We start from the raw sequence: 27,468 nt of genomic DNA on the forward strand, positions 1-27,468 counted from the left end.
AGCACAGTATTAAGTCTTGTACATCGAAAGCATCATGTCAAATATGTTCAAAACGTCATAATACGTTTCTACATTTTCAAAGAGATGATAATTTAGCCCAAACTTGGAATGTTAATTATGCAACTACTAGTAATGAAACACGAGCATGACTACATAATTAAGAAATTCACACCAATGAAGCATCACCAGGAGAAGAAAAACAAATTAGCTTAGTATTAAATACTGTGTCGAACGACATAATGATCACCGCTGTATTGAATATCTTAGACAAAGACCAACAACCCATCCATTGTCGAGCCTTACTAGATACCTGTTCCACAAAAAATTTTATGTCTCAGAGTATGGCAAGACTTTTAAAATTGAAAACAAGTATATGCCGTGTACCTGTTGGAGCACTGAATACCACGACCACCTATTGTAATGAAATAACCACAGCGACAATTACATCCCGAGTAAATAAATACAAGAAAACACTTACTTTTCTAATCATACCGATGATTTCTCAGATAGTACCGGATCAACCTATTCATCAAGAAAAATTGAAAATTCAATCTAACATTAAGCTAGCAGATCCTTTGTTTTATAAGCCCGCACCAATTGACCTGCTTATAGATGCAGGTACTACTCTCTCACTGCTATGTATACGTCAAATCAAAATCTCATTACCTGCACAGCAAGAATTATTCCTTCAGAAAAAACTGCTTGGTTGGATTATAAGTGGAGCAGCGCCTTTAAGTAAATACGTCACACCAGCAGCATGCCATATTACAAATATCAATGATTTTGACCTAAGTAAATTCTGAGAAATTCTGAGAAGATTGTCCAAGCACCGAATGATTTACTCCAGAGGAAGAGGAGTGTGAGCAGCATTTCCAAAAACATATTACAAGAAATCCAACTGGTCGCTACGTAGTAGCATTAACATTCAATCCACGTATTCCAGCATAAGGAGACCCTTACTACTTAGCCCTCAAGAGATTGATAAACACCAAACAAAAATTAAAAAGAAGTCCAAGTTTAAAGACTCAATATCACCGAGTTACACAAAAATATTTAGATTTAAATCATATGTCTCTAATTCATGATCAACCGACAGCCACCACCAGTTATTATCTTCCGCATTATGCTGTAATAAAGGAAACAAGCATGACCACCAAGGTGAGAGTTGTATTTGATGGTTCTGCAAATACAATAACAGGTATATCATTAAACGATAAATTGTTTACTGGACCTACTATTCAATCGGATCTTTTTTCACTTTTAATCCGGTTTCGAAACCATCCAATCGTTTTAACAGGTGACATTGAAAAGATGTACCGACAATTTCTAGTGCTGAAAGAAGACAGCAATTCACGGAATCGGGTCAGCCACGCAGTGGCTATCTCAGATGGCTATCACTGGAATCATATGGCCACAAGTTAAAGATCTTTTTATCGCTCGATTTGGTGGTTCGGAAACAGCAACTTCAGCTCTCATTAAAATCCAAAATGAAAATAAGCTGAAAAATGAGAGCATTGGTGCTTTTGGTGTTCGACTGCGATCATCACTTAAAGCACAATGGGGATATCTAACTGTTGACGAGATCATAAACGCTGTCGTCATGGCTTGGTTAGCTCCATATAACAGCCAAATAGAGCGACTGGCGCATACATCTGATATCAAAACAGAAGCCGCATTTTTAAATGAAATGCGAGCTTTCTCATATATGCAGAAGAGGCCAGCATCGTCTACGGAAAATGCTTCAACACCGGATCCAAAACGTTTCAAGCCATCAATAATGATTCGTTGTCATGGATGTAGTCAGATGGGCCATAAAGCTAGTGAGTGTCGTTCGAGTACGAATACAACATGGCGGCCGGATACTGGAGTAGTGCGTGAGAGAAGAAAACCAATCATGCCGGGCAAGACGGTTACTTGCTACAACTGTCAGGAAGTCGGGCATATTTCGTCACACTGCCCGCGATTGAAGAGGAGTAGAAACGACGAGGGAGCAGCCAATAAGGAGGGTGCTGTCAGCGAATGACGGGTGGATATGTGTAGTATCGCGGTGCCGTCAGGTTCCCTGTTACATCACGGTGAGTCGTTTACATTCTGTTTTGACTCCGGAGCTGAATGCTCGTTGATTAAGGAGTCAGTATCTAATAAATTCTCGGGAAACAGATTTATTCAGCTTGTAATGTTGAGAGGTATAGGCAATATTAGTGTTAATTGTGCTATACAAATATTGTCAACGATTGTAATCAATGATCATACGCTAGAGATTCTTTTCCACGTCATTAACGACGATTATTTAAAACATGATATTTTGATTGGTCGTGATATTCTTAGCCAAGGATTTGACATCCATATTACAAAAGATAAATTTAATATTTTTAAAAGTAAAATCGTTAATGTATGCGAAAAGTCATTAGAAAATAATATAATTGATTTTAATTTGGTTGACACAGATGTGATTGGGACAGATAAAACTCGCTTGATCGAAGTACTTGCTAAATTCCGGGATTCATTCATTACGGGATTTCCGCGTACTCGGGTTAACACCGGTGAGCTCAAAATACAGTTGATAGATCCTAACGTCACCGTACAGCGACGCCCTTATCGACTTAGCGTTGAAGAAAGACAGATTGTAAGAGAAAGAATAGACGAGCTCATTAAAGCCAGCGTGATTCGTCCTAGTGATTCACCTTTTGCCAGCCCGATAATACTCGTTAAAAAGAAAGATGGGTCAGATCGCTTATGTGTTGACTATCGCGAGTTAAATAAAAATATGGTAGCGGATAAGCATCCGTTACCACTTTTATCGGATCAAATAGCGAGACTTAGAGGCGCGAAATTTTTTGTTTGTCTTGATATGGCTAGCGGGTTTCACCAAATACCCATTCACCCTGATTCAATTGAACTTACTGCTTTCGTCACACCCGATGGGCAGTACGAATATTTAACTATGCCATTCGGATTAAAAATAGCCCCTTCGGCATTTCAACGCGCGGTTCTGAAAGCTCTTGGTGGCCTTGCGTATACTTATGTTGTTGTCTATATGGACGACATTTTAGTTATTGGGGAGACAATAGAACAAAGTTTGGAAAGGCTTCAAATAGTGCTTGACATTCTTGTCAAAGCCGGATTCTTGTTTAATTTTTCGAAATGTTCTTTCTTAAAAACTGCTGTTTCGTACCTGGGATACGAGATAAAAGACGGCGAGGTTTGTCGTAATCCGCCAGATATAAAAGCTTTAATAATTTTACCTGCTCCACAAACTGTTACCCAGCTTCGACAATTTATTGGCCTAGCATCATACTTCCGTCAGTTCGTACCGAGGTTTTCTCATATAATGAAACCATTGTATGCGTTAACTGCAGGTAAGAAAAATATTAAGTGGAAAGAAAGTCATAAGAGAATTCGTCAAAATGTAATTTCTGTGTTGACCGCCGAACCCGTACTAATGATCTTTGACCCTACTTATCCTATTGAATCACATACTGATGCTAGTGCTGAAGGCTATGGGGCTATATTAATGCAAAAAGTAAATAATAAAAACCGGGTAATTGAATACTTTAGTAAAAGAACTAGCACGGCAGAATCCAAATACCATTCATATGAGTTGGAGACTCTAGCCGTTGTCAACTCTATTAAACATTTCCGCCATTATTTACACGGTCGCAAGTTCACAGTATTTACAGACTGTAATTCCTTAAAAGCATCGCGCAATAAAACAGATCTAAACGATCGAGTCCATCGATGGTGGGCATTTTTACAGGTATTTGATTTTGATATAGTCTATAGAGAAGGCAAGCGCATGGAGCATGTAGACTTTTTCTCGCGAAACCCGATATGTCTTGATGAGCGTAAACCGACGGATAAAATTGAACAAAAACGTATTGATCTCGCGGAAATATCAGACGACTGGCTACTAGCTGAGCAACGACGGGATCCGGAAATTTCTGAAATCGTTACGAAGCTAGAAAACGAAGAATTATCGGACGATCTTGCCAATACATACAAAGTGCGGTCGGGTACCGGTCTTTACCGAAAAATACAACGACGTGGTACATCATACTGTTTGCCGATCGTCCCCAGGGCATTAAGATGGGCAGTTATTAACAATGTTCATAGTTCTATAATGCATTTAGGATTGGACAAGACACTTGACAAAATTTACGATCATTACTGGTTCGAAGGTATGTCTAGGTATGTCCGTAAATTTGTGAATTGTATGACCTGTAGACTCTCTAAGTCTAGTTCAGGTAAAGTTCAAGCCGAGCTCCATGCTATCCCTGGAACCAGTATACCATGGCACACAGTTCATATTGACATTTCAGGTAAACTGAGTGGTAAAAGTACTTCCAAAGAATACGTAATTGTCTTAGTTGACGCGTTTACAAAGTTCGTTTATTTATATCATACTCGGAAAATAGACTCCAACAATACTATCCGAGCTGTTAAATCAGCAATATCTTTGTTTGGCAAACCATCTCGCGTGATAGCGGACCAAGGTAGTTGGTAGACGGACCATTTAAATATAGTGGAAACCTAAACATGCAAACATGCAAATAACCTTCTCAATAAGACAATTTATAGATAAATTGAGAAAAATATAGATAGCCCGAACTGGGAATCGAACCCAGACCAATTCGGTATCGCGCCGAGTGCTCTACCAGTTGAGTTATCCGACCCTATACTATATTCCATTCAATTTGATCTATAACTTATTGAGCCACAGCGTCCATCGTACGGTAATACACCATTTAAATATAGTGGAAACCTAAACATGCAAACATGCAAATAACCTTCTCAATAAGACAATTTATAGATAAATCGAGAAAAATATAGATAGCCCGAACTGGGAATCGAACCCAGACTTAATTTTTGACCACTTGGTAGATGTTTTACCGGTAAAGATTTTCAGGAGTTTTGTAAGTCGCAAGACATCAGGCTTTATATAATAGCTACTGGCTCTAGCAGAGAAAATGGGCAAGTAGAACGCGTGATGGGAACACTGAAAAATATGTTGACTGCGGCAGAGACAGATGGTCGTTCATGGCAAGATTCTATAGGAGAGATACTATTGGCTATGAATTGCACTACCAATCGGATAACAAAAGCTAGTCCTTTAGAACTAATAATTGGAAAAGTAGCAAGACCTCTTGGTCTGTTAGCTGATGATAATGATAGAGAAATTGAAATCTCTAGTGTAAGACAACGTGCGGTAGATAATATAGAATTAAATGCAAAATATGACAAAACTAGATATGATAAGACTAAATCTAAAGTAGTTAGATTTAATACCGAAGACTTTGTTTTGCTCAAAAATGAAGAGAGAAATCAAACCAAATTAGATCCGAAGTTCAGGGGTCCATTCGTCATAACCAAAATTCTTGATGGTGATAGATACAGCTTGAGATCGTTAAGTAGTAAACGAACGTATAAATATGCTCATGACAAACTGAGAAAAATGCCTGAAAGTCATATTCCCAGGGAGCTAGACGTGTGTGATGTCGATAGTGACGAGGAAGGTGTTGAAAAAGACACTAATGACATTGATTATACTGTGAAAGGTGTTGAAAAAGACACTAATGGCATTGATAATAATGTGGAAGGTGTTGAAAAAGACACTAGTTCTATCGATAACAATGAAGAAGGTGTTGAAAGAGACACTGATTGTTTCGATAGTGATGAGGAATGTTAAGTCTGACTATACGCGTTGGGCTGTCATCGGCACTGCATTATCTGTGTGGCTTGCTGAAGGTGTGCGATGAGCAGCAGGCGGTATAGTGCAGGCTAGGTGTCGTCATACACCTGTGATCAGACCATGTTGCATGCGTTGAGTCGCGGTGTCACTGCATTACCTGTGTGGCTTGCTGAAGGTGCATTGCGACCTCAACGATGGGACAGAAGTAAGACAACGTTGAGATGATACACGTACTTGCACTGAGGAAATCTGACAAGCTTATTTACGTATTTACGTTTATGACGGTAGACTTAAGTCGAAGGAGCCCGTCTGGGCATCCAACGTAGACACGATCCAGAGATAGCAATATTTTCAGTATAATGAGTTCTTTAACATATGGAAGTAATTGTACGAGTTTGTAAAATTACCTGAGATATAGTTTTGGTCGATTCGGGGACCCAAGAATATTGGGTACAGAGAGTTAGTTCTAATTGAGCAAAGGAACGGACGACATTGCTATCCGACCGATCGTGTATTCGTTTCGATTTTAATTTTACCGCCGTATACATTTTACAACAGAAACTAGAAGATTGTCAATAGTTGTTATTCTCTAGTAAACTAATCGCTTGTGATAAATTGTGTATTTAATATTGTGTAATATTTGATATTTTTGTAATCTTTAATATTTTCTTGGATACGTTGATATTGTGTAATTGTCCGATACTGATATTATTGCTTGTAATCTTATTGTTTAGTGTATACGATATTTGTGAGTAGTAATTACCTATGTGTGTTCGTTAATTTGTTTAATGAAAAAGATGAGTGGCAAAGATAATAACGTAGACCCGAGTCTCATTTATACCTCAACTGTTAATTCGACATATATATATATATATATATATATATATATATATATATATATATATATATATATATATATATATATATATATATATATATATATATATATATATATATATATATATATGTCGGAAAGTCATTACAAGCTTGGGCGTTATCCCGAGTTTGGTCTCAATATTAATATCTCTCAATTTTATTTAAAATGTAAACGAATTATAATTATGCAACACAGTGATTTAGTATTAAAAGTATTGTTCACGAATAATGATCCTTACACAAGTAATATAATGAAGATAGTGGCGCACAAATATCAAAATACACTTAATACTAATTAATGCAATAATTGATTACAAAAGAAATTATAATAATTGTAATACACGACAGTCTCATGATATTCAAATAAAACCCGATCGAATAATTTACAAATACTACGGCAAGCTAGGCTCGAGAACGAATCCACGGTCGACAGGACAACTTGATCTCGCACAACGAATGCTCAATCAGAACTTACCGACTCAACTAGTCCAAAAACTCTGTACTCTTCATAAAAAACCTTTTAGTCAGAAATATTTAAAGAAGGACAACAATCTTATTATCTTACTATCTTGTCCTCTGTGTCTTACTATATCCATCCTGTGACCGTGGCTACGTTTGGTGAACAGATGTCACAGCGAGCCTAAGCCTCCCGTAATAAACATAATCTACTTAAGTTGTAAACAACTAGAGCTTAAATTTTATTTAATTGTTACTGTAAACAACTAGTCTCGACTGTTAGGAATTTCCCGTCCAATTGGAAAACCCCATTTTATTCTTTAATCTCCGACATATATACATATATATATATATATATATATATATATATATATATATTAGACTGTTTCAAATTAAGCGACTATTTTTTTTTTTTTGAAGAACTTTGAAAAATCGAAAGGGTATGTTAAAATATGTTGACAGATAAGATATGAGCTCTTAATATTGATATTTAGAGGTGGCTGTTTATAATTTTCGGTTTTTCATTTAGTAACATGGTAAAAAATACATAACTTCCGAAAAAATCAAGATACAGAAAATTTCTCCCCAAACATTTTGTAGCAAATTTACCGACCTACAAAAAAGGTCTTCTATGATTTTTGCATAAATTCAACCATTCACAAGATAACCGACGTCAAAGTTTGATACAATTCGAAGAATTTGTTTTTGCTCGTTCTGAATTTTATACCATGTCGACTAATGAGAATTCAGTAATTCTTAATACAGTTTATTGTAGGAAATTGAATGCTCTACAACAAAAGTCACTTATCATTTTATGATAAATCCATCTGTTCGAAAGTTATTGGAGCATGAAGTCAAGTTAGAGTAAATTTTGAGATCTTTTTACTTTTCCGGCGAAACTATCGGACTTATTGTAAAATGTCGTAGGATATTTTTTGTAGACAATTTTATTTTCTAGAAATTATCATTGACAAAGTTTTTTGAAATTCTGCATTGTTTTCTAGTTATTTCCATTTTATTGCCAAGTTCTTAAAATCGATAAGAATTATTTTTTTTTTTGGTGCTTGGCAATAAAATGGAAATAACTAGAAAACAATGCAGAATTTCAAAAAACTTTGTCAATGATAATTTCTAGAAAATAAAATTGTCTGCAAAAAATATCCTATGACATTTGATAATAAGTCCGATAGTTTCGCCGGGAAAGTAAAAAGATCTCAAAATTTACTGTAACTTGACTTCATGCTCCAATAACTTTCGAACAGATGGATTTATCAAAAAATGATAAGATACTTTATTTGTAGAGCATTCAATTTCCTACAATAAACTGTATTAAGAATTACTGAATTCTCATTAGTCGACATGGTATAAAATTCAGAACGAGCAAAAACAAGTTCTTCGAATTGTATCAAATTTTGACGTCGCTTATCTTGTGAATGGTCGAATTTATGGAAAAATCATAGAAGACCTTTTTTGTAGGTCGGTAAATTTGCTACAAAATGTTTAAGGATAAATTTTCTGTATCTTGATTTTTTCGGAAGTAATGTATTTTTTACCATGTTACTAAATAAAAAACCGAAAATTATAAACAGCCACTTCTAAATGTCAATATTAAAAGCTCATATCTTAACTATCAACATATTTTAACATACCCTTTCGATTTTTCAAAGTTCTTCAAAAAAAAAAAATATAGTCGCTTAATATGAAACAGTCTAATATATATATATATATATATATATATATATATATATATATATATATATATATATATATATATATATATGTGTTTGTCTGTAGAAATTTGAACAAATAAATTGACAAAAGATAAAAATTTACGATATATAATTATCCATTAGAATTATATAATTAATAAATAATTATTTTAAATTCTTAAATATTCCTTTGATATTTATCAAGTAATTTTTTAATCATACAATTTTAACAGTTAATTATTTTACCGACTCATGTCTAATCTATAGTATCCTTTATCAATAATATATGTAGTAGTTTCGACTTACCATAAAACACATTATGTATTTAATCAGGTTATTTATAACATCGAATATTATAAATAAATAATTTTCAACTTCTTTTTAAACTTAAACTTTTGAAAAAATACATTTAGTAACTTTGATTCCTGTCGACAAGTAGATAACCTGTAACACATCAAAAAAATGGAATTATAATTCATTAAAACAAATGATATAAAGCTTCTAGCATTCAAATGGCAATGAAAAATTGGAAGATGATTATTTCCAAGGATTAAAAAAATACTCAACGCAGTAAAAGTTAATCAATGAAATGAAAATTTAAGGCTACTTAAAATTTTAATTCATCACTACAATAGTTTCAGGCATCTTACGAATAAAGTATAAATTATAATATAAAGAATTCTTAATTATTATTAACTCACCGCTGGATAAAATTAAGTGAATCCACGATTGCTTGATGGAAAGATAATTTAAACTTTGCACTCGAAAAAAAACTTCTTCTGTTTGGTGGTTTAATAAATGATTCTCAACTTTATTCTAATCCACTGAAAAATTAAAAAATATGTTGAATTCAATGAGTGTGAATGTAGCAGATATGGAAGAATTTATAAATTTTGGAAAATAAATTAATTGAAAAAATAAAATTTGAAAAAATGCGTGTACTGGTTTTTCAATTATCTAAGTACGCATTTTTTAATCATTATTCTTTTTATATTTTATTTATTTATTCAAAAATTTGGAACATTGCCGATTGTCAGCCAAATTTAAGCTCATTAAATTCACATCTCATTTATTCTTTTGAGTTATGAATCAAGTAATCTCTAAATCGATTATCTTTGTTTAAAAAGAAACATTGCTTAGACAACACAAAATATCAAAACATTTGTCATCACTGCAAATCCAAGTGTGTTAAGAAATGTATTATTTCGATATATCAAAATGTTTACTTGTGTTTTAATAATACTCTTTAACGTGTTCAAGAAATTTAGTGAATTAAAAGAACGCACATGAAAAAAGTAATGTGTTACTCTAAAACACTTAACGCATATTTTTATACAGTTCATCCATGTAAATAAATAATACATTTTACTAATGTGTAAAATCTGAACTCGCTGTATTTATATGCATTGAAACGTTTTAAAATCAAACATAATTTCAAAAATACACGTTTCAACGATGTTACTCATTTTATGAAACGCATTTTAACGTATAAATATAGATAATGGTATCAATTACAAGATCTTGGAGAATTGCATTTAAAAAAGTGTTTATTAAACGTAGAAACTTTTTTTATCAATTATAATCTCTTAGAAGTAATGAATAATAGTCGTGTTTTATTTTTTTCGTATACATCAAAATAAAATTGACTATTAGAACATAAAATTGAATTTATAAATAATTTGTTTTAACATAAATGTATATCTTATACTTTAGTATTAATATTATTTTAGAATAGTTGGATTACTTGATAAAAAAAAAATTTCATAAAAGTCACAACAGAATCATCATATTATTACAAGTTCCAAATATTTTACAAAATATAAAACTCTGTCCGTTCGGGATAAATTAAAGGAACATATGTGGAATTTTTGGTAACAAATGTAGAAAGTGGATGAGGGAATATTAAATTTTTTACGTTAATAAGATTTTTTCCGCCATTTGATGTAGATTTTATGACACGAGAAGCATTGAGTTTTCGTTCAAACCATAAAGTGTCAAATAAAGAATAAACAATTAATTTTGTCTTATTATTAATGCCGAAACTTTTGCCCGTCTAAAAATAACTAGGGAAACAAATGCAAGTTGAAAACTTGAAAAATTCGAAAGCCGTGAATTCAAATAACGAAGTAGATAATTTCATGATTGACAATTTTTATTCAGAGTTCTGCATTGTGAAACAAAAATGTACATATTTTTAGATAAAACAAATAGATCCACCAAAGGAAAATATGTTAATCAGAGAAATTATAATCAAACGTTTGAACAGTACATTTAAATCTGGAAAAAAAATTAATAGAAAAGTAAAATACACAGATTTGAATATATTCAATGTAAAAAAATAACTATCAGTTAAATCATGATTTAAGCGCCTAAAACATAAACAAAAAACACATAAAATTTGGAGTTTCACAAGACGATCGAACACTGATGCTTCGATGCTTGAAGCTCTTCTTAAAAGACAAATATTTCCTCCCGCGGAGAAATATTTTACAAATATTATCTGACAAATGACCAACACATCTTGCCGTACAATGATGCACACATAATCCCACCCATTATCCCATACATTCAGACCCAGTTAACACATTTACGTAAATTTGACGTCAGTGTGACTTTACGCTAAGTCATCATTTACGTAAGATATAAGTCACGAATGAGTCAGGTGTGACTCATTATTTCCCACTTTTTTACGTAAGATTATGATGTAAAACTAATGACGTATACATGACGTCAATGTGATGTCTGTGTGACATTCTATGACGTCAATATGACATATGGGTGATGTCAAAATTATCAATTCAGAAAAAATATTTTTGAAAAAAAAAAAAAAAAAAAATGAAATACCGAAATTTTGATCTGATTATTACCGCCCTAATGTATTGTGAATTCAGAAACAAGATTAGATAACGTTAAATAATATAAAAATCCTGGGCGTCTGCTGGGTTCGAACACGGTTCCTCTTGGCTGGTAGTCTTGAACGTTGCTCACCGGTCCACATCACGAGAGTTCAAAGCTTATGCTTAATTGATGTATTTAGAGTGAAATGCCGGAAAAGACAATGTTCATAAGTTTTCGTGAAAGATTTTTACAAAATTTAAAAAAACTTTATGAACTTATATGAATATTTATAGAAACAATATTTTTCGGCCTCGATGATAATTGTTTAAAATTTCATTAAGTTTCATCCAATTTTTTAATTTTTTGTTGTGATGTGAAATTTGAAAAATCTTATATAAAATTTTGCGAAATATTAAACAATTGCACAAAATCGAATGAAATTTAATCGATTGAAAAATTGCGATACTAAACTTTATAATCTTAATATCAAAAGAGTTTAAACTGTCGTTACATTTTCTTTGTCATCCTAAATGATGATTTCGATATATCATTTAAAAAAATAAAATTAATTTTTTTATGATGCTAATGTTTCAATCTAAAACGTCTGAATAATCTATTATCGAGTTTATCGATTACTTTGGACCCAAAAATCTACGACGTTTAGTTGTTATTTTTACACATTTACAAATTTTTGAAAATTTATTCTATGATTGTTTTATTTTAATAAATAGATGACAAAAACTAAGACTCGGAAATTACATCAGCATTGCGTAAAATAATGACTTGTCACTGATGTAAAGATATGATTTAAGAGTGACATCCATATTAGGTATAACCGTGACTTTGCTACTGACATAAATGTATGATTTTAAAATTACATCATTATGATATACGATAATGACTTTATTACTACGTAATAATGTGATGTAGATTTTATGTCAAACGTACGTAATACATAAGTCATAACTCTGACGTCATACAAGAGTCATGTGTACATCAATATGATGTCACAAGCTTTACATCATATTAAAGTCATGCAGAACGTCAGATTGACATCAAATTTACATCAGATGCCGTGACATTTCTATGACCTACGTATGACGTCAAAATAAGGTCATGTGTTCACTGGGGAGACACATTATTTCATACAGTCAGCCACACAATTTCCCACACATTTAGCCACACATTATCCCATACATTTAGAGACGCATTATCCCACACATTTAGCAACACATTCAGCCACACATTATCGCACACATTCTAACACACTTTTAGCCACACATTATCCCACACATTTTCCCACACGATATCTCACACATTTTCCCACACATTATCCCACACATTTCCCCACACATTATCCTACACGATATCTCACACATTTTCCCACACATTATCCCACACATTTTCCCACACATTATCCTACACATTTTCCCACACATTATCCCACACATTGAGCCACACATTATCCCATACATTTAGAGACGCATTATCCCACACATTTAGCAACACATTCAGCCACACATTATCGCACACATTCTAACACACTTTTAGCCACACATTATCCCACATATTTTTCCACAGATTTTCCCACACATTTTCCCACACATTATCCCACACATTCCACCGCACACATGATCCCACACATTTTCCCACACGATATCTCACACATTTTCCCACACATTATCCCACACATTTTCTCACACATTATCCTACACATTTTCCCACACATTGAGCCACACATTGTCCCACACATTTTTCCACACATTTAGCCACACATTCAGCCACACATTATCCACCATACTCAGCCACACATAATCCCACACATTTAGCTACACATTATCCTACATATTCAGTCACACATAATCCCACACATTTAGCTACACATTATCCCATACATTCAGCTAGACATTATCCCACACATTTAGCCGGACATTATCCCACACATTTAGCAACACATTCAGCCACACATTATCGCACACATTCATTCACACATTATCCCACACATTCAGCTACACATTATCCCACACATTTTCCCACACATTTAGTGACATATTCAGCCACACATTATCGCACACATTCATTTACACATTCTAACACACTTTTACCCACACATTATCCCACACATTTTCCCGCAGATTTTCCCAGACATTATCCCACACACTTTCCCACACGATATCTCACACGTTTTCCCACACATTTTGCCATACATTCAGCTACACATTATCCCACACATTTAGCCAGACATTATCCCACACATTTAGCAACACATTCAGCCACACATTTTTCCACACGATATTTCACACAGTTTCCCACACATTTTGCCACACATTTAGCCACACATTATCCCACACATTTTCCCACACATTTCCTCACACATTATCTCTCGTCTTATTATATCTGAAAGATGTACATTCATTACACAGTTTTTTGATTTGTTACCCAAAAATGTTTCACCTAAAATTCCCAGTTTCCTTTGCTTTACACAACACAATTCTGATTTTACATCCAAAAATTTATTTTTTCAAATGTTAAGAACGCCTGAGTTTATTTTTTTTCGATTTCAACTTTTATCTATATTTTTATTACGTCAATTGTTTTTTTGACAAATACAAATACATTTATAAAGATTTGACACATCTTTATTTATTTCTCATCTTTTGACATATCTGTCAATTCTGAATATTTCATCTCGTTATCAAAGTATAATAAAAACACAGATTCAATAATTACAATAAAATTCAAAATAAATATCAAAATAAACATTTAAAAATGTTCGCTCTTGTTCTATGGCAAAAATATAAATCATACAGTATTATTTCGGTGGATCAAATTATTAAATTCTCTAAAATGAATTATTGTCTTGTTAAATACAAGAACGAAATTCATCCTGGAAAAATAATAGCCCAAAACAGTAAGTTTGCTTTCCAATAATTTGTTACCTCTACTCCGTGATTAAACTTAAGCTCTTTTTTGTTTTTGTTTTATTTTATTTTGATTGATTACAATATCTACAAACGAGTGATCCTGTGGATGATCGAACTTGAGCTTATATTAAATTTCTCTATTAATCGTAAAATTTTAATAAATATTGCATTTTAGACAGCAAAAAATGGCTTGAATTATTGTATGTAAGTACAGATGGAATTATTATTGGTCAAAAAAATCTCAATGTCGATGCTGACAACACTGATGACAATAAAACTGACACTATAATAACTGACAATATTAATATTTTACAAAATTTTATACACTCTAACAACACTGACGACCATAACACTGACATTACTGACGACCAAAATACTGACTGTGACAATACTGACGATAATATTACTGACTTGAAAAATATCGACGATAATAATGCTGATACTACCAATATTGACAGGAACATAAGTGACAACAATAATAAAATAGATAACGATACTGACCCTACCAACCCAAATAATAATTTTAAAAACAATGATGACAATAACAACAACAAACGCGACGTTAATTTGACTAATACGACGGTAAATACAATTAGTAGCAAAATTGAGATTTTTCCTAACAGTGGAGTGTTTGTTTCACCTAAAGACTACGAAATAATGACTAAAATAAAAGAAAACCATGAAAAATTAACAAGATTATTACTAAACAATATTTTTGGAAATAATCTAATAAAAATGAGTATTACTGGCCGGGGTAAAGGAGTTGAAGAAGCGTTTCCTCCTGAAATATTGAAAGCGTGCGAAGGTAAAAATTTTATTTTAACTATTGTTTTAAGTAGACGATCAGCTCATTAAAAGAAACACTATGAAGATATAGAATTTGTCATTAACTAAAATTTGTTACAGGCTTTGTGAAGCAGCAGACAAAGACTGGATGGATCGGCCACAAAGATTTTCAAATTTGTGTCACACAAATGTGCAACACACTTCGACACCCAAAAAAAAAAGTGTGGGAAAGTGTGTGTTATAATGTGTGGGATAATGTGTGGGATAATTTGTGGGATAATTTGTGGGAAAGTGTGTGTTATAATGTGTGGGAAAGTGTGTGAGATAAAGTGTAGGAAAATGTGTGGGATAATGTGTGGGAAAATGTGTGAGATTGAGTGTAGAAAAATGTGTGGGACAATTTGTGGCTGAATGTGTGGGATAATGTGTGGCATAATGTGTGGAAAAGCGTATGAGATAATGTGTTAGTTAATGTGTGGGATAATGTGTGGCTGAATGTGTGGGAATATCCGTAGAATTATGTGTGAGGAATGTGTGGACAAATATCTGGGAAAACGTGTGGGAAAATGTGTGGTTGAATGTCCGAGTAAAGATATGTCTGATCGTGTGAGGCAATGTCTGAAAGAATGTGTGAGTCAGTGTGTGGCTGAACGTATAAGCCGCTGTGTGGGTAAATGTGTGAGATAATGGGTGGTTGCATGTGAATCAATGAGGTATTTAATCTTACGCTGATTGTATTGCACATCGTGTAAAATGTGCGAGTTCGCCATGTATTACACGTACCGGCTTACTTGAATACGACTTAAGACGGCCATGTCAAAATTAAGTTTTATTTTTAACCCGGGCATTAATGTTCACAACTTAATTTCTAAAATTAATTTTTCTTTGTCATCTCGAGGAATATTTTTTGTGTAGTTTTGGAAAAATCAGCAGTCAGTTTTTTAAATCAGTCTCATATATATATATATATGTGGATCTATGGTTTTGCGACTAAGTTCGTGTTTCTTCAATAAGTGACAGCTCTCACAATTATATTGATTGACTTAAGTTTATTTTGGATTTAAGAAATAAATTTTCTGAAGTTTAAACTTATTTTGATTTATCAATAGCAATACTAGTGTAACGTTTCTATTGATGTAAATATTCATTGATTTCTCAACTTGTATGATTGCTGTTCCGGGTTAAATTTTACATATTACGATTTGTATTTTGGTTTTTTAATTATGTGAATGCGTATCAATATTTGCATATATAAATATGCCAAGACCACGACTCCCGTTTCTCGTTGTTTGGCAGCGTATTGTTCGACAGTTGGAGATATTACCAGGCACTTTTGAACCAGGTGATGAGTTTGTTTATTGCACTTTGTGCAAAATTAAATTAAATTCGGTAACAAGACGAGATATTGAGCGGCATATTCTAAACAATACTCATCGTTTTATTGCTAATCAGAGAGATCAACCTGCACGACCTAGTGCTGATGCCGCAGCTCAATGTTCATCTCATACAAGTACATTCAATTATGAACTTGCTGAGACATTTTTAGAATGTAATATTCCATTTGAAAAATTAAATAATCAAAAACTACAAAGATTTTTAGAAAAATATACATGTCAGAAAATTCCGACACCTACCACGTTGAGAAAGTCTTATGTTGACCTTATTTATGAATCAAAGCTCCAAAAACTCCGTGAAGAAATTGGCGACAATAAAATATACATTTCAATTGACGAAACATCGGATCTATTAGGTCGTTGCATTCCTCATTTTATAGTTGGTGCTCTAGTTCCAGGACAAGCTGGTACATCTCGACTACTTCACTGCGGCTGTATTTCTAGCGCTAATGCTGAACAGATCGTCAATTTCGCCAACGTTGCATTAAATATTTTGTGGCCAGGAAATATTCAGCACGACAGAATTTTATTGTTAGTTTCAGACGCAGCACCATACATGATGTTGGCAGGACAGATGCTTCAGATACACTATCCAAAGCTACTTCATGTTTCCTGTCTTGCCCATGGATTGCATCGAGTTGCCGAAGAAATTAGGGAGACTTATGTAAATGCTAATGAAGTGATAGCAAATACAAAGGCAGTATTTCGTAAAGCTCCAACAAGAGTAGAATTGTTCCACAACATGGCTGTAGGTGTTCCACTTCCACCTCAACCAGTAATTACTAGGTGGGGTGAGTGGTTGCGAGCAGCTTCATATTACCACCGTTATTTCGCTGATATTGAACCTGTCATTAATGCAATAAATCCAGATGCTGCAGCTGTCAGGCGTGTACGAAAGAATTATGGCAAATTCCCGACATAGAAAACGATTTCCATACCATTCACGAAAACTATTCCACCATCGAAGAAGCCATAACCTCATTGGAAACCCAACAACAAATCTTGGAATCTACGATTGAAATTGTTACAGGTGTATCATCTGGAATTATTGACAATTTGCAAATCCCTCAAAATATCAGGGATAAAATGATTACTGTCCTCATGAATAACTCTGGCTTTAGTGTTGATGTAATGAATATATTTACACGGCTTCAAGACCAAGATGGGAATGTTAATCTAAACGTTGAAATTCCAGCAGGATGGGATATGGAAGATGTGAGATGTATGTCTCATGCACCAATGACTTCGTGTGATACCGAACGGTCCTTCTCACGTTTGAAAAACATTTTAAGCGATAAACGCTACAGCTTTACGATGGAAAATCTCGGAAAATATGCATTTACACATGTAAATGAATATAATGAGGTGTAAATAAATTATAATAGTTACAAAGCAAAATATCTTCATTTTTCTTTTTTCATTTCTGGTTATCATTCTAGATGACTTAATAAGACTGTTTCGAATGAGTTCTTAAATAGACTTGATCGTTATAGAATATTTGTCATGATAAATTCGGAGCTAAAAGCCATGACATTTGTTTTGAAAATAATATTTCCTGGTAATGATATAGATAAACTTAATTGTCTTGCTAATTCACCTATGAGTTGACTCACCGCGCTTAACCGTCAATAATATGTGAACTATCAGATAATCGTTACGTTTTATTCTGGGTGTCGTACTATGATCAGATGTGTAGGTCGCTGTGTAAAAATATGTGTGGAAAAATGTGTGGCATAAAGTTTGGGATAATGTGTGGCTGAATGTGTGTGATAATGTGTGGGATAATGTGTGGCTGAAAATGTGGCATAAAATGAGGCATAATGTGTTGAACAGTGTGTGGGATAATGTGTGGCTAAAAGTGTGTTAGAATGTGTAAATGAATGTGTGCAATAATGTGTGGGAAAATGTGTGGGATAATGTGTGGGAAAGTGTGTGGCATAATGTGTAGGAAAGTGTGTAGGAAAATGTGTGGGATAAAGTTTGGGATAATGTGTGGCTGAATGTGTGTGATAACGTGTGGGATAATGTGTGGGAAAGTGTGTGGGATAATGTGTGGGATAAAGTTTGGGATAATGTGTGGCTGAATGTGTGTGATAATGTGTGGGATAATGTGTGGGTAAGTGTGTGGGATAATCTGTGGGAAAAGTGTGTGGGAAAATATGTGGGAAAACCTATGGGAAAATGTGTGGCTGAAAGTGGGTTAGAATGTGTAAATAAATGTGTGCGATAATGTGTGGGAAAATGTGTGGGAAAATGTGTGGGATAAAGTTTGGGATAATGTGTGGCTGAATGTGTGTGATAATGTGTGGAATAATGTGTAGGATAATGTGTGAAATAATGTGTGGCTGAATGTGTGGGAATATGTGTAGAATAATGTGTGGGACTGAATGTGTGTGAAAATGTGTGGGAATATGTGTAGAATAATGTGTGGGATAATGTGTAGCTGAATGTGTTGCTCAATGTGTGGAAACATGTGTGGGAAAATGTATGGGATAATGTGTGGCTAAATTTGTGGCTAAATATATCGGAAAATGTGTGGGATGATGTGCGGGAAAATGTGTGGGATAACGTGTGGCTGAATGTGTGGCTAAATGTGTGGGGTAATGTGTGGGATTATGTGTGGCATAATGTGCGGGAAAATGTGTGGGAAAGTGTGTGGGATAAGACGTGAGATAATGTGTTGGATCATGTGTGGCTGAATGTATGGGATAATGGGTGGGATTATGTGTGCGTCATTGTGCGGCAAGATGTGTTGGTCATTTGTCAGATAATATTTGTAAGATATTTCTCTGCGGGAGGAAATATTAGTCTTTTAAGAAGAGCTTCCAGCATCGAAGAGTCAGTGTTCGGACGTCTTGTGAAACTTCAAATTTTATGTGGTTTTTTTTATGTTTTATTTGCTTAAATTATGATCCAACTGACAGTTGTTTTCTTACATTGAATATATTCAAATCTATGTATTTTACTTTTCTACCAATTATTTTTTCAGATTTAAATGTACTGTTTAAACGTTCGATCATAATTTCTCCGATATGTACATCTTTGTTTCACAATGCCGGACTCTGAATAAAAATTGTCAATCATGAAATTAGCTACTTCGTTATTTGAATTCACGGCTTTCGAATTTTTTAAGTTTTCAACTCGCATTTGTTTTCCTAGTTATTTTTAGACGGGCAAAAGTTTCGGCATTACTCATTATAAATAAATATTTCTTCTATTTGACCAAATGCAGGCATTGCATCATTGTCGCGATCTAATAAAATAGTCGATCCTGGATAATATGATGTTCCATTAATAATAAGTTTAGAAGTTCGCATCACTTGACACGTAAACCAATTATTTTCATCGATAATATTCTCAAAAATTCTTGAATATGGAAGGTTGCATATTAATACTGAATTTCCTGTACCCACATAATCATCTCGATACAAAAATTTTTTCGCTGGCATTCCTGGTGGAGAGCAAAGTTTCGAACATAATCTGGCTTGATGTCGCTAATATAGTGTAACAGCTAGATTCTTAAAATTTCTTATAATTGCAACAAGATCTTTGAAGTATGCATGGGCAGCTTCGAATCTACAACACCACTGCTGTCTTGCCGGTCCAAATAATTTAATATAGTACGGAATGTGTCTCAAGAAATGAAATTTAGGAGCAGCCAGATTTGGATACAAGCTATTGAAATTATTTAAAAATATTTTTATCATTTGGTCTGAATGATCAACTGAATTTTCATCAATTTCATATGCCAGAGTAACATTTATAATATTCAACATTTGCATATAACAAGATATATGTTCTTCTAAATCACTATCGTCACTCTCCATCAACCAGTCTCCAATTTAAGAAGGTAGAGTATGAAATAAGGTCAACAATTTCGCAGCACTTTGCCGAAGGTGACCATCCTCAGTAAGATGGCTATCCACTATTAAAGCTGGCTTGTCATTCTGAAAATGCTTTAAATCAAAATTTTGTAAACGCTCGTTTAAACTATCAAGTGTAAATAAATTTTTTTCGAAAATACAGTAGTGTAAATACACTCGACATCCAATTTCTCCGACTGCTTCAATTAAAACGTGCACGGCATCTTGGGGAAAACACAATGTTGCATCAAAGAAAGAAATATCTGCTAGCGGACTTTGTTTGTTTACACCATATGTTTTTTTCCAAAACTCACGAGCTACTTTTGTTATAGACGGGTCAGTTACTATATCGATTTGCTCCTGGTGATCAATTTTATTTCGTAAAACGAAATTACTAAACGGTAAATCTTCACGCCATTCTTGGTTAGTTGTCATACAAGTTTGGCATGGTCGGTAAGCTAAAACAGATTCTTTATACCCTCCCAACATGGCAGATCCGGGAGTACCACCAACACAAAATAAAACAGTGCCTTGAAAATTTTTCATTTGTCTATTTACAGTGATGTTGATTCCTACTGTCTGTAACTCGATGATGTCAAATATAAATGGTTGAAGAATTTAATTTATCACATTCGGTTGTTTTAAATGTTCTGTTTTGACTATTGCATATAGTTGAATGGTATTTAGCGATGATCGAACCTCTGTTCTTATATTCGCCAAAGTCCAGTAAAACATAGATAACTTGTGTGCCTTAGCAATGGCACCAAGAGGATTAGCTACTCCAAGATCATCATAATAAATAACTATCGCTAAAGCATTCTTATTATTCTTGAAAAATTCATTATTTTCGTAAAATGTCCTATCCAATACAGTACGATAAATATAGTCAGAATTTTCCGGGTTACTCATGATATTAAAGTAAACTTATTTATTCGAGACTAGATTTTTTAAATTCTTTAAAAAAGGTACACAGAAAAAACAGTTAACTTGGTTCAAGAAAAATATTGTCTTTCGAATTTTCTTTCTTGATTTTATAAAAGCAAAACACTTGATTCAATGTTACGGCCAGAGTGGAGAGCACCAAAAATTTATATATTAATTTCTAACGCAATCCGATATAAGAACTAATTACTAACATAAGTATTGGTATTGTCACCACAGCAGCCCTACTCCAGAGCGGAGTAGAAAATACGCGCGGTGGTGGGAGCTAGAGCGGTGAGAACTGTGCGCGTTCTTTCTTGTTTAGGTTAATTTTTATTTACTAAAAATAATAATATGGATATTGTTATTATGGTCATAAGCACTTGAACACATCAAATTAGGAATATAAATTGCATCTTCCTTTATTAATCGAGAAACTGAATCAATACATCCGCCATTTCATTTATACCCTCCACATCTTCCGCGTAGGAGTACGGGGCATTATATGCATCAAATGCATCCTCTCGGTGGTTGTGTAAAGACCCTCCAAAACACAAGGTAATCGGAGTCCGATGATCGTGGGTATCTCGTCGAGCATGTCCAGAACTTCTAAGAGATTATAATTGTGAACACTCGTCAATTTCTGTAGAATCTCCGCCACCATGCGTATTACCTTAAGAAAGAGAGTCTACCACGCTGTAGATTATTTAAAAAAAATTCAAATAATTAAACTTACCTGACGAGGCAAACTTTGAACACGCCTCACAAAAAACCGATCTCCCATGAACACATTCATTATTTTTATAATGTATCTTATACCGTGATAGCAGCTAGCTGCAGTCCTGATACTTAAATACTACTAATACACTAAACTCGTAGCAAGAAGTTATAAGTAACACACATATATCTATGTATATACTGTGTATATATATGTATATATGTATATATGTGTATATATATATATATATATATATATGTACATATGCACATGTGTTGAATGCATATGTTATCTATATGTACATAAGTACTCACACCATAAGAAAAAAGGCCGGAGCGTCTGTATATATACACATAGGGGAAATATACACATTTTCATGGTCATCTGAAATATAACAGCATAAGTCCATAAAAAAAATAATAGTTTATATGGTATACACACGTATGTATATTAACGTGTAAGGGTAATATCATATTTAAATCCATGTATACACTAGGTACACTTGCTCTCGTTCTTTACGACGCTGAAGGGAGAGGGGAAAGAGGGGAACCCCAATTTCGCGGGTAAGACTAAAACCCATCAGAGTTAGTCATCTAGTTTCCTTATTTCTCTATTCCCATTCGGGACCCGCAGCTGCGTGATTTATGAGCTATAAAATCTCGGTCTTGACATCATGCTCGCCGTCCACCAAGAGCTCTCGATTTAATTACCGAACGGCTCCTCTACTACTCCTGGTACCGAGCGATGCCCCTCAAGATGTCACCCTTCCATCTAATAACTTGGAGATCAAGCCCGGATGACGCGTGCCGCGGACAAGACTGTTACTTGACCCACCAAGTGCTCCGTTTTAATTATCAGACGACTCTTTTATTCTATTGGCTCCCGACCACGACCGGTGGTCCCCCCAACGCTTAGAACTCTTTTTCTAACCCAATAAGCGCGACATTATCCCTCGGAATCCCCACTTCTTGCACCCTTGTAGAGGCCCGAGCAATCCCGCTACCATCCTGGTGCTGAGCGGTACCCCTTAGATAGCACCCCCTCCAATCGCCAACTTGGAGGTTAAGCTGAGATGACGTATATCATCAAGGGCAAGACTATATTTGACTAACAAAGGTGATCGCTTCCAGAACCTTCTTACACTATAATTGCATAATTATCAATCTTCCAAGGGAATATTGAACTTTTCAGATAACTTGCCCCCCGTAATAGAAACATATTATATAAAATGAGCTACCTAATAATTAAAAGGTATAATTCAGATATTAATGATTTTTCTATTAAATTCTTTTCTCATTTTCTTCCACTCGTGATCAGTAGTTAAACGCGATATTACTTCGCGGAATTCAACCTTTTATGTACCCTTAAGAGAAATAATGAGCCTTAAATAACTTAGATCCATATTAAAAATATTTATTATGAAAGGAATAAACCAAAAACTGAAAAATTAGATGATATAATTTAAATATTAATTATATGTTTTCTTGTTTTCCTTCTCGCTTTGATCTTTAACCTTGGCTACCGCACGTGCAGAATAAAACCGCAGGAGGAGAAATACGTTAGAAGCCACCAGGAGCTCATAAAAACTAGAAGCTGGCACGGTTTGCATCTTATTTCTGTACAAGAGCAAGGACATGGTACATGATTCATGCCATTGCCCTCATTTGTTAGTCTATATAAACTCGCGATTTTCGGTCCAGTTGTCCAGTCTTATTAATTTTCGTCGAGCTTAAACTTCGTCACGATACCTCTTTTAAATACTGTGCGTCGGGTTAAGAAATTATTCTGCGGGGTTCTCAGTTCTCCAACACTATTAGATCACGGAGTCAACCTAGGGGTACAAATCGAATAGAAATTGAACGCAAAATCTCTACCTGGTTTATCATACGATCTATAATAACAAACGGCCTTCCAACCAACAACAGCAATTCAATTGTACAACTGAAGCTGAATAAAAATAATGTAACCAATTGTAAGTTCTAGTTCTTCTATTATTATTTCTCTAAAATAATTCCTTATATTAGCTACTATTTCATACTCATTACTGTAACGACGAGCTCTCCGTCACCCGAGTAAAGGACTTAAGTGTCTTGACTCAAAATAAGAGACTGCATATGAATAATTGCATGTTAGACGTAACATAAACAATAAATTTTGGTGTCAGAAGTGGGATTTCAATTATGAGACGCCCGCGGTAATCGAGTATGTCCGAAAAGAGAAATAACGATAATAAAAAAGGTAATCCTGGTAATAATCAACTTGAATGGGAGAATTTGCCTTCCAATCCAAATTTACTAACGCCTGAACAAAAGGCACATTTTTTGGGAGTTAGTCCTAGGAATCTGCATCGAGAAAATCATCCTGTCAACCAAGAAGCTGAGAGAGAACGACTACAACGGGAGACTGAGGACCGCAGACGCCAAGAAGCTGAAAGAGTAAGGATACAACGGGAGAACGAGGACCGCATTCGCCAGGAAGCCGAAAGAGAAGGAATATAGTGGGAGACTGAAGATCGCATGCATCAGGAAGCTGAGAGAGAATGACTACAACGGGAGAACGAGGAACGCAGACGCCAAGAAGCTGAGTGAGAAAGAGTACAACGAGAAAACGAGGAACTACGTGAACAGGATGAGTTACACCGTCAACAATTATTGAGAGCAGGGGAATCAACGCTGCAGGTGGAGCCAACGGTCAACTTTAGGTACGTGGTTTGGACATGAATGCACCTAACATTATAATGCCTAACCCAATTAAGTATGCATTGGAAGCAGTTTCTTATTTCAATAGGAGCAATATTCCACTTGCTCATTTTATTGATGGATGTAGAGAAGCACAAGCTATGGTACCGGCGGAACATCATCGAAATTTGGTGATGCTGTTGAGAAACAGATTAAGAGGGGAGGCACGACGAACAATACAAGGTACGGTTTTTGTAAATGTTAATGGATTGGTTAATCATTTAAAGGAATTGTACGAGCCAACAAAATCGAAGATCATGGACCTTTTTTAAGACGAGCAAAAATTTGGAAATTTTATTTTTTTGCAGTAGTTTTTCTTTATTACTCGTTTTTTATTACAATAAAAATTTTTCAAGATCAGATCTGAGACTAAGACACTTGAAGCTACAATTTGCTTTTTTATTTTCACTGTACGACCATTCTCCTCCAAGTTACAGCACGTTGAAAATCACTTAAAAATTTGGAATTTTTTGAATATCCTTTAATTTTAATAACTAATGTAAGATACTTGAGTTTTTTCAAATATAAAATATATATTCAGCAGTAGTAATTTTTTTTCTACAATTAGCTCCATTGAATCGTATTTAAATGTTTTTCTTTTGACATATTACATTTTGAAATGAAAAATCTTAGAAAATGTTAAAAAACACTCCTAAAAAGTTAACAAAATTTTATGAATACATAATAGAATACAATGTATACACTAAAGTGTACAATTAAATTCAGCAGTCACTGTCGGTTGTGTAGCCTAGTCGTTAAAGGGTCGGTCTTTCGTGCGTAGGGTCCCGAGTTCGAATCCCACTAATGCGTGTGCGTTTATTGATAAGATTAGCATTTTTTCTCTGAATTAAAAATTTCTAATTCGATTAGAAATTCAATATCGCATATCTAATACTCCCAGCATCGTCAAAATGATTGGACAAGAAATTAAAAAAAAAAACTTTTTTTTTTTAATGTTTGTAAAATTACAATACTATATTGTAAAATTACTTCAAAGAAAGCCATTATGTGCGTTGTAAAACTCAAGTGAGATATTGTAACTTTCCGAAACCGACTGATGAAAATTGTTTGTAAAATTACTAAACTATTACATAATATTACAAATCTAACAGAGCTTCATATGTTTTGTAATATTACAAAACTTACAATGTAAAAAAATAGGCTAACTCTCGAAAAACATTTTGTATTATTACTATAACTACTTTATAATATTCCAAGGCAAATACAGTGAAAAATGTTTTGTAAAATTACGATAGAAATTTTTAACAGTAGGTCTTGCAATTTTACAACACGTATGATCTCTTGAAAGTATCGTATTTAAACAGTTAAACATTGTGATTTTACAAATAATTTCCAATTGAATCGTTTCCGAAAATTACAACATTCGTTGTGTAAAATTTACAAACTTTTTTTTATTATCTGTTTAGTAAGATTAGTTCTTTTGTATTGCAATTTTCCAAAACAACAATTGTAAGAAATGTGTTGTAAAATTGCAACACTGGTTTTATTAAATCACAAAACTGCATTGGCAATTGACTTCCAACACATTTCTTGTAAAATTACCATAGAAATTTTTAACAGTGTGATTAATACGTTCTTGGTGGCAATCGAAAGCTTTTATCGAGTTCGAGAGCTGATTAGATTAGACAGTTTTCAAAATATCCAGAAAAAACGAAAAAAAATTAGGGGCAAAGTGGGCCCTCCACAAAATTTCGGATTTAATATTTTTTATTTTTACACGTGTGATATTTACAAATATTTATAAAACAATTGTATTTTAATAATATAAAAGTTATTTCAATAGTCTGCTACGGTATAACTATAAAACATAATTTTATTATCTATAACTTTTTTAATAAATTATATTTAATGAACAGTTTTGGTGGTCTATTTTAGCCCTAATTATATAAAAAATTTCGATAAGCTTATTATCCGTCCGAATTTATTGGCGTATAGAAAATTTTGAGAGGCCCACTTTGCCCCCATATTTTTTGAAGTTTTGAAAATTTTAAGGGGCCTAGCTTTCCCCCAGGGGCCCATTTTTCTCCCTCCTCCCCTATTAATTTAGCAACAATATTTTTTGATCACGTATTGGTAATATGAGTTTTCATAAATAAATATAATAGTGTTCTTATACTATTCTATTAAGGGGGGGGGGTAGGATTTTAAAGGCGAAAAAAAGCATATTTTTGTGATTTTTTCCCGGCGAGATGAGTAATATAATTTCATTAAACTTAATCACATATTATTGTACAACTTTTAAAGAATATCAGAAAAAATTTTCAGCGAAAAATATTGATTAATAAGCTGGTGACGTTGAATCTCCGGAGGCACCTCGAAAAAATCTCGTTTTGCGGTGAACATCATAACTCGTTACCGGATCATCGGAAAAAAAAAATTGATGTGCATTTTAAAGTTGATGTATTTCTCGAGGTAACCACGAAGAGTTTTTTTTTTTTTTTTTTTTTTCGATTTTTCGCAGCACTTGGAAGTGAAAAACGCGATTTTAGCTAAAAAAATCGCGGTTAATTTCTTATTAAAAAATAGGAAAAAAAG

The 27,468-nt window shown here is 33.9% G+C and overlaps 1 protein-coding gene and 1 long non-coding RNA gene across 3 annotated transcripts in view; one reads left to right on the plus strand and one right to left on the minus strand.

Moving 5' to 3' along the window:
- Positions 1–27,468, plus strand: part of LOC130667141 (cysteine-rich motor neuron 1 protein-like) — a 386,893-nt gene that overhangs the window by 45,474 nt on the left and 313,951 nt on the right. The window lies entirely within an intron of this gene.
- The window catches only part of LOC130667148 (uncharacterized), a 72,594-nt gene that overhangs the window by 13,213 nt on the left and 31,913 nt on the right, over positions 1–27,468 (minus strand). The window contains exons 2-3 of the long non-coding RNA XR_008989810.1: positions 9,432–9,554; positions 9,037–9,174 (exon numbers count right to left, since the gene is read on the minus strand). This is a non-coding gene — a long non-coding RNA (uncharacterized LOC130667148). The remainder of the gene's footprint in view (positions 1–9,036; positions 9,175–9,431; positions 9,555–27,468) is intronic.

Source organism: Microplitis mediator, chromosome 4 (genome assembly GCF_029852145.1).
Source record: "Microplitis mediator isolate UGA2020A chromosome 4, iyMicMedi2.1, whole genome shotgun sequence".
In the NCBI taxonomy this organism is placed as follows: Eukaryota; Metazoa; Arthropoda; class Insecta; order Hymenoptera; family Braconidae; genus Microplitis; species Microplitis mediator.